At 43.2% G+C, this 18,501-nt stretch overlaps 1 protein-coding gene across 2 annotated transcripts in view; it reads left to right on the forward strand.

The window, feature by feature from the left end:
• Positions 1–18,501, forward strand: part of LOC126161885 (glutathione S-transferase 1) — a 97,602-nt gene that overhangs the window by 48,738 nt on the left and 30,363 nt on the right. The gene's annotated exons all lie outside the window — the stretch shown is intronic.

An 18,501-nucleotide genomic window follows, 5' to 3' on the forward strand; every position in this document is an offset into this window, starting at 1 on the left:
GAAACTCTGTAAAGTTCTGTTAATGGAAGAAATAGGAAAACTTGCAAAACGAGCCGCTAGTTTGTCATGTGTTTGGTCAAAAATTGTGAAACTGTACGAAAAATAAGTAACTTATCCTCGAAAAAGATTAGTACTGAAAGTCTAGAGAACGCTAATGCACTGGTGTTTTATCCTGTTTCGAAACGTACTTGCTGTACTATCTAGTTTATTACGACAACTAGCCTGTCCTTGGATAACGGAACAGTATATTGGCGACTGCCAGACGTATCTTTGTCCTTCGCTACATATCGTACGCAAATACTGGATTCACATCCCGTCAAATGTAAGCATAGAACGCACACACATTAGTCATATGCTCTGTCTCAATCATACTTCATAGTAACATATTCAAACAAGGTAGCACGTTTTTTAAAGTCCAGACATATCAAGATTGTACTGATGTGAATAAATCTCTGTAATGCATGTGAAGGCAGAATAAGCAAACAAGTATTTGACAAATTATGTCAGATAAGTAAGTAGACTGTACAGAGTCCTCCGTTGTGAAATCAGTTGTGATGGTTGCTTTCATAATTAATGACCTGTGATAACACACGACTCCAAGAAATGATTGCGTTAATCATTTAATATCCGACCCTCCAAAATTAGTTGACAAACGTAAATTGTTTACTGTTCTGCTCGCACTATCTGTATGAAGTAATACATGATATTACAATGCAGTTAAGTTTCAATGGTTTGTCGAATGCTGTTACCAAACTGTCAATCAAATACTTCACTCGTCTCAAAAGCCGACTGTTTATATTATAGTCCATCAATCATGAGTTTTTCCTTTCTCTCTTTTTGTTTTGCTTATATAACAGTGATTTTTCTTGAGAGTGATAACCATCTACCTTTTACTAGATTTATTTCTGATTGTACATTAGTACTGGTAGTTGTAAATTTCATGCTGTTAAATAAATATTGTCATGCGAGGACGTCAATACCTGTACCGCCTTTTGGGGATGACGTATCCTCACTGGTGCTGCAATAGGATCTGTGACGTCTGCTACACCAGGACAAAATGAACGATCTTGGCAATAACGTACTTGCTAAGGTTAATATCACGTTAAATCTTAGGGTTTTGAAGTTCTGCAGTGAGAGTCCACCGGCCGACAGTTCGCGACATGCTGAAAGCCTCAATAGTCCCAACAAATACTAGAACAGCTGTTTGGTGCCCAGTTAGGGCAATATACATTTAACACAACCAGCGCCCGTTGAAAGTTAATTTTATTACTGTGTTCACAGTTTAGTCCATACACGCAACACGAAAAGTGCAGGAATGGCCGGTACAGTCGGTCAGCTTCTGTCTGCTTAAACTTCACTGTGCTGTGCACACAACGTTTGATCCCTAAAATCTTATTCTGTCCTTAATGCAGCCCTGAAAAACAAATCACAGTTAGGTACATCTCAGCATCTAATTAACACAGTTCACACTTCTCATCAGCGACTTTCACTTGTTACACTTTCCGTTTCCCCACAGCTTAAGTCCACGAAGACAGTCTTTCAATAATTTTCGGGTTTAATACAGTAGTCACCTCCATTTGCATAATAATTCTCCGTAAGAAATTAGTATTTCACAGCTCCCACGATGGCTTCCCCTACCCTCGTACAACTAAAGGGTCTCTGGGGAACCGGTAATTGAGGCCCAATCTCAAATCCGTTATCAAAATCAAGTTAAAATGTTCACTCACCGTGTCTGCATAAACTAATATCATCCTCCCTGTAAGGTAACTCACTTCCTCTTGTTTCAACAAAAAACTCTCCTGAATCTTGACAACATTTTACTCAGATAAAATATCTCTTTAAATGGGCCATCACATAACGTAGAGAATAATATTTTTGGATCATTTTATAATTAAAACCTAGACAATAATTTACATATGTGGAAAACAGAGCATAATTCTATAGTTTGTCACAGGACAAAAAAATAGGAGGAATTTTACACAATAACATTTAAATATGAACAAATGAATGCGTGTAAAAACCAACTGGTTATCTTAATTAACAAAATTACATCCGTTTCAACATCTTCTTAAATACGTCACGAAGTAAGTTTACTCCTCTTACAAATAACTCACATAATACAAACGAAAATAAAATAATATTAGTTACGCACCGATGCGTACATTTACGTGCACATCCATACTCTGCAAACCGCAATGAAGTGAGTGGCAGAGAGTACGCCCCATTCTACCCGTTCAATTCACGTATGGAGCTCGGGAAGGGTGAAAGGATGACTGTTTATAAGCGTCTGTTTGTCCTGTTATCAGTCTAATCTTGTCCTTACGAACCCTACGGGGGTGATAAGTAGGGGGATCTAGTATATTCCTATAATTATTCAAAACCGGTTCTTGAAACTTTTGAAGTAGCCTTCCTTGGGGTAGTTTACGTCTACCTTTAAGTGTCTGCCAGTTTCGTCCTTTCAACATCGCCGTTACGCTCTCCATTACGTCAAATAAACTTATGACCATTCGTGCTGCACTTCTCCGTGCGAATTCAGTATCCCTTGATAGTACGAGGTGCATTCAAGTTCTAAGGCCTCCGATTTTTTTTCTAATTAGCTACTCACCCGAAATCGATGAAACTGGCGTTACTTCTCGACGTAATCGCCCTGCAGACGTACACATTTTTTACAACGCTGACGCCATGATTCAATGGCAGCGGCGAAGGCTTCTTTAGGAGTCTGTTTTGACCACTGGAAAATCGCTGAGGCAATAGCAGCACGGCTGGTGAATGTGCGGCCACGGAGAGTGTCTTTCATTGTTGGAAAAATCCAAAAGTCACTAGGAGCCAGGTCAGGTGCGTAGGGAGCATGAGGAATCACTTCAAAGTTGTTATCACGAAGAAACTGTTGCGTAACGTTAGCTCGATGTGCGGGTGCGTTGTCTTGGTGAAACAGCACACGTGCAGCCCTTCCCGGACGTTTTTGTTGCAGTGCAGGAAGGAATTTGTTCTTCAAAATATTTTCGTAGGATGCACCTGTTACCGTAGTGCCCTTTGGAACGCAATGGGCAAGGATTACGCCCTCGCTATCTCAGAACATGCACACCATCATTTTTTCAGCACTGGCGGTTACCCGAAATTTCTTTGGTGGCGGTGAATCTGTGTGCTTCCATTGAGCTGACTGGCGCTTTGTTTCTGGATTGAAAAATGGCATCCACGTCTCATCCATTGTCACAACCGACGAAAAGAAAGTCCGATTCATTCTGTCGTTGCGCGTCAACATTGCTTGGGAACATGCCACACGGGCAGCCATGTGGTCGTCCGTCAGCATTCGTGGCACCCACCTGGATGAGACTTTTCGCATTTTCAGGTCGTCATGCAGGATTGTGTGCACAGAACCCACAGAAATGCCAACTCTGGAGGCGATCTGTTCAACAGTCATTCAGCGATCCCCCAAAACAATTCTCTCCACTTTCTCGATCATGTCGTCAGACCGGCTTGTGCGAGCCCGAGATTGTTTCGGTTTGTTGTCACACAATGTTCTGCCTTCATTAAACTGTCGCACCCACGAACGCACTTTCGACACACCCATAACTCCATCACCACATGTCTCCTTCAAGTGTCGATGAATTTCATTTGATTTCACACCACGCAAATTCAGAAAACGAATGATTGCACGCTGTTCAAGTAAGGAAAACGTCGCCATTTTAAGTATTTAAAACAGTTCTCATTCTCGCCGCTGGCGGTAAAATTACATCTGTCGTACGGTGCTGCCATCTCTGGGACGTATTGACAATGAACGCGGCCTCATTTTAAAACAATACGCATGTTTCTATCTCTTTCCAGTCCGGAGAAAAAAAATCGGAGGCCTTAGAACTTGAATGCACCTCGTACTATATGGCGCGGGTCCCACACGCTTGACTAGCATACTTAGATGGGTCATACGAGTGCTCTGTAAGCAATATCCTTTGTAGACTGATTGCATTTCCCGGGTATTCTACAGAATAAACCGAATTTGCTACCTGTTTTATCAACAACTGAGCCTATATGATCTTTCCATTTCATGTCCCCACCAAGTATTAGACCCAGTATTTGTATGATTTTACTGAGTCTACTGTGGCTCATTTGCCACTTACTCGCCTTGCATGCTAACATGTTGCTTCCCCCCCACTGAGAAATGTTCTATCCACTCACAAATTTCCCTTCATACCCCATACTACTATATTTTAGACAATAACCTTGTATTTGGTACTGATTGAAATGCATTTCAGCAATCAAGTAAGATTAAATCTTCTTGAATGCCTCGACAAATAGCCTCCAGGATGTCATGTTAGAAAATTATGACTTTGGGTTTCAAGTGATCAACGTTTTCGAAATACATGGTAGACTGATGTGATCTGTACTTCCTTCCAACCACTGGGAATAGTTCTTTTCTTGGGTGGTGAGAAGCTATGGTCTATTTTAGTTAAATGAGGAGCTAAATCGTTCTCAAATTCCATATTTCTTGTTTTTCTACTCTCAATTTCAGTTCTTGTCTCGTCCATGAGTGACTGGGCACTAACTTTAATACCACTAAGAGCCTTTACGTGCGGTCAGAATTTCTTTGGGTGTTGTGAAGGATCTTTTGACAATATTCAGCTATTTTTATTAGATTTTTTTAGGTATTATTTAATCTTATTTTATTATTAGTGAAAGGAAAGATTAAATAAAAACAGTATGATATAATACATATAATACATTTATTGGTATACAGGTTCCATATTTGTCTTTGCTTATATATAATAGAGAAACTGTTGTGGTCATGAAAGGGGAGTATGGTTCTTTTTTGTTATTATTTGTTCTTTTTTCTTTTATTTACTTTAAGGCTTTAAGGCTTCTTGACAGCAAAATGTGCTTCATTCCGCACCTCTCTACCTATAGTCCTACGCTTTCTTTAACGTCTATTATGCAGTATTCTCCTTTCCCTTAGAAGTTTCTTTACAGTGACTATATATCATAGAGGGTCCTTCCCACTATGAACTACTGGGTACATGAGGTAAAAGTTTCGTGTTCGTCATTGAGATATGATTCTACTGCTTCATTGTCTGGTTTGCTGAATGTCTTTCTACTTGTTGTAGTTTCCCTTCATATATCGTTATTCAGTGTCGCTAAAACTGCCTCAAGACAACTGATATCAGTTGTGAAGCGGACATCCTCAAGAGGTTAGGTCTTTCTGCACCATTCGATCTAAAACATTTCCGTCATGAGTGGGGTTTGGATCTACCTCCTCTAGGCAGTTTTCGGAGAAGGCATTTAGTAATACTTCACAGGCTGTCTTGTCACTCCTACCACTAAAAAAACTGTAATTATCCAACTGGATTGTTGGATGTACCAGTCATACCAGTACTTTATCTTTCCGAAATCAGGTATAACGTGGTATTGTTTCGTAAAGTTCTTTACATGAAATATTTGACAGGGTCTTGTGGCCTGCTGCTACGTATGTACGTCTAGATGTCTAAGAAACAGACGAAGCATCCACAAATAGTAATCTCATACAGTTTTTAGTCACCACTAACAATCAAACCCGCTTAGCACATATGTAGTATGGATTTATTGATACCCTGAAGTGTGCCATAACTGAATAAGAAAAATATCTAGATAACACATGTGGGTGGTGTTGGCCTACCTGCATTAAGTCTTCCTAGCGTTTGCCGCTGTAATTCGCATACATCTTCCCAGTGAAAATGGTAAACAACGCCGATACATCGCTCTCCTACACAACATTGCTGCATATGTTCGTGTTATTACTACTGTTATCATTCGATTAGGAAATGTTTCGAGGCTGGCTTTCTACATTTAGAAGAAAATTCGTATCATATAAGCTAATGAATGAATTTGCCAAACAGATGTAATATTCGAGAAGTTGATAGTTTTCCTTAATTTTCTGAACTTTCGCAGTTTGAAAGCCCACAGGTACCGCTTATCCTTGTACTACTGAACCCAGACTTCAATTTTCGTTCTCATTTTTACATGTAATGGAAATAAGCTAAGAGGAAAGCTAAAAAAATGTATATAAAGAATTTAACAAAATGTCGTGTAAGAGCCAATCTACCCAACACATTTTTTATGTGTTGCCAATTTGACCTTGTCAGACCTGAATTTTTTCTGGAAGAAGGAATTGTTTTTATTTGTCAGTGGTCTTAGTTGACTTTTTAATGATTTTAGGTGCAAGATTTATACAAAAATATGAAACCGTTTTCAAAACATACTTCGTAAACTTGGCTTCATTTCATGGACTAAAATAACTAGTTATGAAATATTCCCTCTTGTAATAAGCAGTAAAATGATCATTCAATAATTATCATGCAAAATACAGGGAGCGAAAGGATATTTACAATTTGTATAGAAAGCAGATGTCAGTTATAAGAGTTGAGGGACATGAAAGGGAAGCAGTGGTTGGGAAGGGAGTGAGACAGGGTTGTAGCCTGTCCCCGATATTATTCAGTCTGTATATTGAACAAGCATTGAAGAAAACAAAAGAAGAATTCGGAGTAGGTATTAAAATCCATGGAGAAGAAATAAAAATTTTGAGGTTCGCCGATGACATTGTAATTCTGTCAGAGACAGCAAAGGACTTGGAAGAGCAGTTGAACGGAATGGACAGTGTCTTGAAAGGAGGGTATAAGATGCACATCAACAAAAGCAAAACGAGGATAATGGAATGTAGTCGAATTAAGTCGGGTGATGCTGAGGGAATAAGAGCAGGAAATGAGGCACTTAAAGTAGTAAAGGAGTGTTGCTATTTGGGGAGCAAAATAACTGATGATGGTCGAAGTAGAGAAGATATAAAATGTAGACTGGCAATGGCAAGGAAACCGTTTCTGAAGAAGAGAAATTTGTTAACATCGAGTATAGATGTAAGTGTCAGGAAGTCGTTTCTGAAAGTATTTGTATGGAGTGTAGCCATGTATGGAAGTGAAACATGGACGATAAATAGTTTGGACAAGAAGAGAATGGAAGCTTTCGAAATGTGGTGCTACAGAAGAATGCTGAAGATTAGATGGGTAGATCACATAACTAATGATGAAGTATTGAATAGGATTGGAGAGAAGAGAAGTTTGTGGCACAACTTGACCAGAAGAAGGGATCCGTTGGTAGGACATGTTCTGAGGCATCAAGGGATCACCAATTTGGTATTGGAGGGCAGCGTGGAAGGTAAAAATCGAAGAGGGAGACCAAGAGATGAATACACTAAGCAGATTCAGAAGGGTGTGGGTTGCAGTAAGTACTGGGAGATGAAGAAGCTTGCACAGGATAGGGTAGCATGGAGAGTTGCATCAAACCAGTCTCAGGACTGAAGACCACAACAACAACATGCAAAATAACAATACCAATATTGAGTTATACAGTGGAACATAGCAAACCAACCACATCCGTGTAGTCTAGTGGTCACGAACTCCTGTGCACTGCTACGTTGACTTGCCGATATTTTCATAGTGATGCATAAAATTGATAGTAATAGCACACGATGATAAGGTTGAACATTCACAAACGTGTACCTCAGCTTTCCATTGGGAAAAATACGTCTGTTGTAGCTAAGACACAGTAAAAGTTAAAGTACATGATTGTAGCTAGAGGGTCTGAAGGGGTTAATTGATTGTTTCAAACGTCCATCAAAACAGCTCTCATTATTGTCTCACCTCTATTCAATTCCGCCACCGCGCTAGGTGCTCCAAAGTGAATTTCTTTATACACTCCTGGAAATTGAAATAAGAACACCGTTAATTCATTGTCCCAGGAAGGGGAAACTTTATTGACACATTCCTGGGGTCAGATACATCACATGATCACACTGACAGAACCACAGGCACATAGACACAGGCAACAGAGCATGCACAATGTCGGCACTAGTACAGTGTATATCCACCTTTCGCAGCAATGCAGGCTGCTATTCTTCCATGGAGACGATCGTAGAGATGCTGGTGTAGTCCTGTGGAACGGCTTGCCATGCCATTTCCATCTGGCGCCTCAGTTGGACAAGCGTTCGTGCTGGACGTGCAGACCGCGTGAGACGACGCTTCATCCAGTCCCAAACATGCTCAATGGGGGACAGATCCGGAGATTTTGCTGGCAGGGTAGTTGACTTACACCTCCTAGAGCACGTTGGGTGGCACGGGATACATGCGGACGTGCATTGTTCTGTTGGAACAGCAAGTTCCCTTGCCGGTCTAGGAATGGTAGAACGATGGGTTCGATGACGGTTTGGATGTACCGTGCACTATTCAGTGTCCCCTCGACGATCACCAGTGGTGTACGGCCAGTGTAGGAGATCGCTCCCCACACCATGATGCCGGGTGTTGGCCCTGTGTGCCTCGGTCGTATGCAGTCCTAATTGTGGCGCTCACCTGCACGGCGCCAAACACGCATACGACCATCATTGTCACCAACGCAGAAGCGACTCTCATCGCTGAAGACGACACGTCTCCATTCGTCCCTCCATTCACGCCTGTCGCGACACCACTGGAGGCGGGCTGCACGATGTTGGGGCGTGAGCGGAAGACGGCCTAACAGTGTGCGGGACCGTAGCCCAGCTTCATGGAGACGGTTGCGAATGGTCCTCGCCGATACCCCAGGAGCAACAGTGTCCCTAATTTGCTGGGAAGTGGCGGTGCGGTCCCCTACGGCACTGCGTAGGATCCTACGGTCTTGGCGTGCATCCGTGCGTCGCTGCGGTCCGGTCCCAGGTCGACGGGCACGTGCACCTTCCGCCGACCACTGGCGACAACATCGATGTACTGTGGAGACCTCACGCCCCACGTGTTGAGCAATTCGGCGGTACGTCCACCCGGCCTCCCGCATGCCCACTATACGCCCTCGCTCAAAGTCCGTCAACTGCACATACGGTTCACGTCCACGCTGTCGCGGCATGCTACCAGTGTTAAAGACTGCGATGGAGCTCCGTATGCCACGGCAAACTGGCTGACACTGACGGCGGCGGTGCACAAATGCTGCGCAGCTAGCGCCATTCGACGGCCAGCACCGCGGTTCCTGGTGTGTCCGCTGTGCCGTGCGTGTGATCATTGCTTGTACAGCCCTCTCGCAGTGTCCGGAGCAAGTATGGTGGGTCTGACACACCGGTGTCAATGTGTTCTTTTTTCCATTTCCAGGAGTGTATATCCGTCATCCATTAATCGCAAATGTAACTTCTTTCAAAGGAAAGCAACACTTTGTACTTATGATCCACATCCAATTGGTGTTGATAAACAGGATCACAATTAGCAGAGCCATTGAGGTTTCATAATTACAGAAGTTATTTTGAATATTACTTTCCCGTGTACGGGATAACTTTGCCGTAGGCTCTTGAAGCTGAGCGCATAGATAAACCTACCATCCGGCTTCACCATGTCGCTGCACAGTACCTGCAGGTCTCTCTTTGGACTATTATCCAGAGAGATTTATCCTTCCTGCAGTCTACGAAGCAGCTCTTCCACATCTCCTTTAACCAAAGAATGCTGTGTAGCAATGACTCACAACTTACGTTTAAGATCGTGTTAAAACAACCATCACAAAATCATATGCGTGAACTTTGGAAGGTAATGTATAAGGGGGCGATCAAAAAGCTTCAGTTCGAAGGCCATACAGTCCAGGATCGGTATGTCATTCAGAAAAAATCACCCTGAGCACTGAGGCAATCATCCCACCGACACATCAGATTGAAGATATCCGTTTGGTAAAACACTGTGATCTGCTACGTGTAGAAGTCTGTAACTTCCTGATCGTCGGACAGGACCGAAGGCGTGATAATCGCAAGGGAACCGATCAGGACTACAGGGCGGATGTCTGACTGTGTCCCACTGGAGTTGGCGTAACTTCTGCGTTATGACATTTGCGATTTACATTGTGTCGAATCACGACTAGTACGAAACCTGGCACACCAAATCCAGAAGATTGGTATTCAACAGGTACGCTACCCCATATGCATACTTCATTTTACGATGCATTTCTAGTGGTGTTTTTCCGTCGGAAGCCAGGGAAAGAATAGCAGCATGTTCCTCCTGTTTGGACGCATTTGGTAATAACGTCACTAAAGTTCACGTTTCGGCATTTACCGTATGCACGTCGGAAAGATTCGAATGCATACAGGTCGGTGCTTATATACGCGCATAGGAGTCGCGCTATATTGCACATACGCTGCAGTAACGCTCTCAGACGCAAAACGTTTTGGTCGCCCCTTATATGAGGGCTATTCGGAAAGTAAGGAACGATCGGTCAAAACTGTTTTCTTTGCACATTTAGTTACACCTTCCAGGTACTTCTCTACGTAGTCGCCGCTCCGACTTAGACATTTGTTGGCGCGTTATACCAAATTTCCAACACCATCGTCATAGAAGGCAGCCGCCTATGCTTTCCGATAATTCTCTACGGTGGTCTATAGCGCGTAGCCTGCGCTCAAGTGTTGTCTTCGTATTCAGCGTTTCATGTGAACAGAGATGATGCTCAGGAAGAGCCAATTAGGGCTGAGTTGTGGGTGATCGAACACTTCCCATCAAAAAGGCTGCAGGAGCGTCTTCACTGCCCCTGCAGAGTTCGGCTGAGAATTGCCATGAAGAAGGAAGTGCGTGGCAGTTGTGTTAGGTGGGCTGCATTCATTAAGGCGAAGCCTCTCAGCGGGTCCTCCTATTTGGCGGGAGACATCGCTGTTCTAGGCACCTTTATTCGCTCACAGCGCGCTCACAACTGAAAAGAGTGTCTTGATGTGATCGACAGGCATACTATAGACACTGCCCAAAACGTCTGTGAAAAGCCTCGTCGGATTTTCACAGTGGTTTCCATTTCGCGACTGATCGTTCCTCACTTTCCTAATAGCCCTCGTATTTTAAGGGCTGGTAAAGAATTTCGCGATTAATTCTCGATTCAGTGGAAGAAGAGTACGCACTGATGAGGCAGCTTTATTCATGACTCTTCTATTTCACGATTAATTTCGACCTAATGCTTCCACATTTGTCTGATGTGATACATGGGAGTGGCTGAACTTAAGACTTACCGCATTCATTGCAGATTTGTTTCCATCCAAAACAGTAGCCCACAGTCTATGTCTGAAGACAACTGCCATATAAACACGGCTGACTGTATGAATGCGTCCCCAAGCGCATGGTGTACTGCAGCAACAACCGCACAACTAAGACCGGATATGGTACAAGAATATCCCTTACATCGAATACAGAAACAGATTTGAAAATTTTTAAATAAGGTGGCAGGTCCCTTTTTTCATCAGTTGTACATTGACTGTTGTTTTAGATGTGAGGACCAACACGTCATTCGCCCAGCTTAAGTGGAAGCGAGTGTTTTGAATTGTACAGGTGATTATGTATTCCATAGAGCTTGGAGCCAACTCCGTACGACTGAACGCTTCGATCGGAAAACGCATGTCGTGCTGCTCCTAGGACTCCACTGGGCCATTCAGAGTTCGAAAGCGACAGGACAGCCAAAAAGTTTAGCCAAAAGCCTAGGCAGCGCTGTATAATGTATAATTTTGCTAATCAAAAATGTGAAATACTGTGGTTTCCTGTTGTTTTACCATCGTAGTTACATATTCAGTGCCACCTATTTTGTTGCCATAGTTCTAGGCCCTACTAACAATAGATGTAGCCACTACCACTAACACTAAATAATGGCTCCTATTAACGTGTGTGACTGGAGCTGACCAATTCCTAAGAACAGCTTCATAACTGAGGAGGTGAGTTGGTGAGAACCGTAGCTTAAGTGTTTTTCTTTTTCCTTTTATTTACTTTCCACACAATTGTGTTTCTTTTCTTTTGCTAAATGTTGGTAAGGTGTAGATTTATAATTATGCATTTTTTTGGCTGTTTGACTATCGATAAACTAAAGAATGTTTAGTTTGAAGAATCATTGGCCTAGATTGTCGAGGATAATAAAACAGTTTTCATAATGCAATCTCTGTAGCCAATTTTGTGTCATAGAAACTATTTTAGAGTATGCTGAAACTGTCTAAAAGACGTGTAGCAATGAAATAAGACCTGTTAAAAGTATTCTAATTATTAAATAGAAGTTATCGAAGGAAAAAATTATAAATCTCCAAGGGGAATTAACTTAGTTAAATATAGATTCAGCCGTCCTAAAATTCACTATTCGGTCATCGTCTTTCTCTACAGGGAACAATGTGATCTTTGTTCGTAAAATATGATTACATCCTGTGTAAAAAAGGTATATATAATATTCAGTGCTATGTTCTACAAGGAAACTCCAAAATCCAGCGTCTCTATGGTATCTATGACTGCTCTTATATATTGCTTTTCTCTTTTAGTTTCGAAGTTTCAGTCGCTTCTCTCAAGAGAGAATATATCAGACCCTGTTGGTGGCCTTTTCAGCTCAGATCGACCTAATACCTGGCTATCACACACATCACACGCTAGGCAGCTTATAGGGTGACTTCGCCTACGATTTCGGCATTAAGCAACTGGGTGGTCAGTGCTGCCAAGCAGTGCCATTTGCTTACAGGGTAAGCCGACAGCCGGCCGGTGTGGCCGAGCGGTTCTAGGCGCTTCAGTCTGGAACAGCGAGACCGCTACGGTCGCAGGTTCGAATCCTGCCTTGGAATGGATGTGTGTGATGTACTTAGGTTAGTTACGTTTAAGTAGTTCTAAGTTTTCTGGGACTGATGACATCAGATGTTAAGTCCCATAGTGCTCAGAGCCATTTGAACCATTTGGTAAACCGACGTCCGCTCCCGAGCTTCAGCTGTCAAAGGTGACTGAAGGAAAACTTCCGGGCAACGTATCTTTTACACGTGGCAGCTGCCACATAAAAACAGATGACTCCTTTGATTTTGAAGAAATTTTTCATTTCTGCTGAGAGCGGCTATATCCATATGTGAAGTTAGTATTCTACGAAATATTTTAGTTTTTCATTCCGCGTCATACGAGGGTTACTCTTAAAGTAAGGAACGATCGGTCTCAAGTGGAAAACACAGTGAAAATCCGATGACGTTTTGCACAGGTGGATTGGGCAGTGTCTCTAGTGTGCCTCTCGATCGCGTTACGTCGTTCTTTTTAGTTCTGAGCACACAGGGGACACATAAAAATACCTAGAACAATAGTGTCTCCCAACAAGTACGAGGGCCTGGTGAGAAATTTCACCTGAAGGTATGCAGCCAACATTACATAACTGTCGTGCGTTTTCTTCTAAAAGACAATTCTCAGCCGCATTCTGCTGGTTCAATGAAGATGCTCCTGCATCGTTTCCATTTGGAAATGTTTGACTACCCACAATACAGCCCGTAATTGTCTCCCTCTGTGTTTCATCTCTGTTCAGTTGAACCGCTGGCTATGAAGACAACATTTTGACACATACAACGAGCTGTAGGCCAGCTTAGAGAATTGGCGGAAAGCACTGGCGACTGCTTTCTATAGCGAGGGTATTGGAAAGTTGGTACAACGCTACGACAAACGTCTAAGTCGGATCTGCGACTATGGAGATAAGCAGTTGGAAGTTGTAGCTAACTGTTGCAATTAAAGCAGTTTTGATTTTCACTGCGGTTTCCATTTCGCGACTTGTCGATCCTTACTTTCCGAATAGCCCTCGTATTATGTCCTATAGTGTTTCTCAGTATATTATAAGGAAATATTATTGCTAAAAGAGTTAAATGTTTCTTATCTTACAGTCTCACATCAATACCTTATGATTAAATGATTATCATTCCGTTATTTGCTATAATCATTATAATGTTTCGTAATTAATTTACCAATCACACATATTGTTTTGCATGGTACAATGTGCTCGCTCGACATTTTACGTTTTGTACACTTTGTCATACTTTCATTGCATGTGAAAAGTTAGTAAGACTATGTGAAACTTGAGTGGTAGGCCATTAATCCATCCTTTCTAGTGAATAAACGAATTTATTCACTGGCGGAATCACTGACGAAATCACTGTACTCCGAGTGTCTCCAATTCAAATGCAGTACAAACAATTTCTGCATGATCTTTATAGTTACATTCATTTCCAAAGACTCTTTTTGATTCAGATGAAGTGAGTTATTTACATATAGCAAAGGTAGTCTGCAGTGTGAGATTACGTGAACAGAAACAGTGTTACATAACCAGAAATCTTCTGAAGATTTTTGTTTCTTCTTTAAATAGAGTAGAAACCTCATTGTAACAGGAAGTTTTTTGTATACAATACAGCAATGTATAGAAAAATTGTCTGTAAGGATCACTAGTAAGTTATAAGCAATGTCCAATAACTGTTTTATTGTATTTATATACACAAATCAACATAAGTTTTTCATCATCTCGGTATATCGTAGAGATGTGTTGCTATTGTGACTGTTCCTCTACACATCAGAACGTCACACCTGACGTGAACATACAAACAGACTCCAAGAGTGCTGTGTGTGGGTAGAGCGCTGCCCTGCAATTGTTTGTAGCATGTTCATATCCGACAGGTGCACAGGACGGTCGATATCTACTACTTTCGAGTCAAAGCAACCGTGGGCTGAGTACCCCGAACTGAATTCGACATTCGAAGAAGCAAAATGACGGTTTGTATCGCATCAGACTGTTAGGAGACGACTGCGTGATGTGACCATGGCTCCGGTGCAGATGGGGAAGAAATCATGCAGTATGGACGCCTCTGGATTGGTTTCAGGTGTTGGCTGCGGACAAATCTAGGATTTCTTGGTACCCTGATTACCGCGGACAACGAGTTTAGAGACAACCCCTTAATACATAGACTACGGAGGCCAAAAGGACAAACAAAAAAACCAACAATATCGAATGCCCCAACGCTATGTCTCACATGTGCAACAAGATGATGGTGGAGTTAAGTTCAGGGATGGTATTGCATGGGACCACAGTACAACTCTCGTGGCTGTTGAGGCTAAAATGGAGTAGCCACTCTGCGTGTGTGAATTCCGAAGGGACCAAACTGCGGAGGTCATCGGCCCCTAGACTTAACACACTACTTAAACTAACTTATACTAAGAACAACACACACACACACCCATGCCCGAGGGAGGACTCGAAACTCCGCCGAGATCAGCCGCACAGTCCATGACATGGCGCGTCTAACCGCGCGGCCACTCCGCGCATCTAGCCTGCCTGTTTCTCGAACATGAACCCAATGGGAAATGTGTGGGGTAGATTGAGACGAGATGTTTTTGGACGTTGATAACGACCATGTATACTGCGTGACATACGCACAATCGCCACTGAAGGATGGGACAGTTCCGAAAAGGGCTGACCTGATGTTCTCATCGGTCGTTCGCCTCGACAAATTAAAGCCTATATCCGAGCAAGGAAACTTTACACCACGTATTGATGTTGCTCACAAGTGTTGTGGAAACTTCCCCATTGGAAACAGACGATTCTGTCGTTCCACATTTTTTTGTCGTACGAATACATTGTAAGTGGCTATACATGTAGGCCTTACAGCCATTTTCTCGTTTTTGTGCCATGAATTTAGAAATAAATTTTGTTGATGAGTGTATATTAATGAAAACTTCTCGGTTATTACCCTGGTAGTTGCGTCATGTTGTCGCAAAGTTTCGACGAGTTTTCCACTCATCACCTTGAGGGTAAGTGTCGATTCCATCTGCAGACTTATTTGCCGAGGATGCAACGGGTGGGCTAGTAGCTTGCCTCTGAGAAAGACGTCACTGCCTGTGGGCACCACCTTCGGATGGTTACGGTGGACGGGGTGGGGGGCGTCTTGCTGAAAGTCTTGGTACTGCCTATCTATTTCACTCGCTGCCGCCATCGCTTTCACATCGGAACATTTCTAAGCGGAGACGAATTAGGAACTGTTGTACAACACGAGCCGCATGTATGTAAATCCACTGAGAGCGACATCGACATAGGGCAGATTATTATGGCCCGGCGCTTAGGAAAGAGAGTCTAGGGAACAGTGAAAGTGATCGCCTGTAGTGAAAGACCGTGGAGAAACGAATAGTCGACGAAATGTTGGACGTCCGCGTCTTACCACAAAAAGTGTAGGTCGCAGACTTATCGTCCCTGTAGAGCAGGATGGGCGACTATCTGTAGCAGATCTGACAATAAAAATGGTTCAAATGGCTCTGAGCACTATGCGACTTAACTTCTGAGGTCATCAGTCGCCTAGAACTTACAACTAATTAAACCTAACTAACCTAAGGACATCGCACACATCCATGCCCGAGGCAGGATTCGAACCTGCGACCGTAGCGCTCGCTCGGCTCCAGACTGTAGCGCCTAGAACGCAACGGCCACTCCGGCCGGTAGATCTGACAATAGGGAACATTGTTGGTGTAGGAATAAGGGTTTTCGGAGCAGAACGCTGATCACACATTTTTGAACATGGAGTGCGCAGCAGAGGATCCCTGCGTGTCCCATGTAGCCTCAACAACACTGTCAATTACGATTTCAGTAGACACGGGATCCTCGAGATTCTGCCGTTGATCAATGGAAGCGTGTCGTAGTTGGGATGAATCTCGATTCTTGTTTCAGCAAGTCGATGGTCTTGTCTGGATACGTCATAATGCAGATCAGCTGTTCGGAACATGCACAGCACTGCGGACGTGCAGTGCTGTGCATGTTCCGTGCCCACTACCCACTGGCCCCCGATTTACGGGAATTGCGTGACCCATACGTTGACACCTGGAGTGACATATCTCCGGAAGCCTACGTGAGACTCCATGACACTAAGATTACATGCCACTCAGCATCACTGTTTTTCATTCCAGGTGTGAACTGATAAGCTATTTGGCAGATGGTCATAATGTTTGGCTCGTCAGTGTGGAGTGGAATTTGCTGTGATCCGCGTGTTATGGCGTCCCTTAAAGCACTAACCTTCTTCCGTGTTGTGTCTACGAAATACAGTCCACACAGAAAGTCCGGGTCACAAACAAGCAGCGGGATGTAACAGAACTCGACCCCTTCTCTGCTCCCTGGGAGTTAACAGAGGAGAGTGTTGTGCCTGGAGCACATGTCGTTTTTTGGTCTGTACGTTAATTTAGTGACTGAGTTTAGACCGACATGAAGGAATGTGCACGGGAGACCTCCATAAGCAGTCTCCACCACTTTCTACAATTTTTGTAGTTATTGAACATGAGGTCGTGTATTGTGCAATACTGTGAGACAAACAAAACGACGCGGCACGAAGGAATTATTCCAATGGGACGGAAATCGATAGATGTGATGCACGTGTACAGACAAACAACTGTTTACAATTTCAGAAAACTTGGATGATTTATTGAAGAGAAAGAGTTCCACAAATTGAGCAAGTCAACAACGCGTCGTTACACCTCTGACCCTTACGTAAGCAGTTATTCTGATTGCTATTGGTTGTCCTCTTGATGGATATTGTTCTAAAGTCTGTCCAACTGGGACGTTAAATAGGCAAAATCCAGAGCTGGTTGGAGGGCTCAGATTCGGCGAGTTTTCTGGCCAAGGTGGGCTTTAGCAAGCATGAAGACAAGCAGTAGAAACACCTGTCGTGTGCGGGCGGGCGTTATCTAGCTGAAATATTAGCAGAAGATGGCTTGCCATGAAGGACAACAAAACAGGACGTAGAATAGCGTTACGGGCAGCTGTGATGTGAGAGTGCTGTCGATGACAACCAAAGGCTCCTGCTATGAAATTAAATGGCACCCCAGACCCATCACTCCTGGTCGTCGGGCCTTACTGCGGGCGACAGTCAGGTTCGGATCCCACCGCTGCCCGGGGCGTCTCTAAACACGTCTTCTGCCTGAAATCTGATTGAATGGAGTAGAACTGTCTTCAGTGATGACTCACGCTTCGGACCGAGCCCCGATGGTGGTGGGCTACAAACCAGACAGTAGCCCGCCATATGGCCTGACAAACGTGAGTAATGGGTCTGGGGTGCATTTTCTTTTCATAAAGGAACGCCGTTGGTTGTTATCCATTGCACCTTTACAGCACAGCGGTACGTCGATGATATTCTACGCCCCGATTTGTTTCCCTTCGCGGCAAGTCATCCTCGGCTAACATTTAAACAAGATAATTCCTGCCCGCACACGGAAGGGTTTCTATTACTTCTCTTCATGCTTGCCAAACCCTACCTTGGCCAGCAAGACTGACGTATCTCTCCCAGTTCAGAATGTTTGGAGCATTATGGGCAGGACCTCCAATTACCTCGGGATTTTGACGGTACAACGCGCCAGTCGGACAGAATTTGGCATGATATCCCTCAGAAGGATATCCAAAAACTCTAACAATCAATGGCAACATAAATAATTGTTTGTATAAGGACCAGAGGTGGACCAACGCGTTGTTGACTTGCTCCGTTTGTGAAGCTCTTTCTTTGAATAAATCATCCAATTTTTCTGTAGTTGTAATCATTTGTTTGTCTGTGCATTTACATCACATCTGTCGATTTCCGTCTTCAGTATTTTTTTCTTTGATTGTATTTCGAGTTAAACACATTTAAGTACTGAGTAAAATATTAAACCTGCAAGTAAAATTTATTTACTGTTAAAGCTAGTTATATAATGTGTGAACTGTTGAGCCATACTTCGTCAGTCGTGC

Source organism: Schistocerca cancellata, chromosome 2 (genome assembly GCF_023864275.1).
Source record: "Schistocerca cancellata isolate TAMUIC-IGC-003103 chromosome 2, iqSchCanc2.1, whole genome shotgun sequence".
In the NCBI taxonomy this organism is placed as follows: Eukaryota; Metazoa; Arthropoda; class Insecta; order Orthoptera; family Acrididae; genus Schistocerca; species Schistocerca cancellata.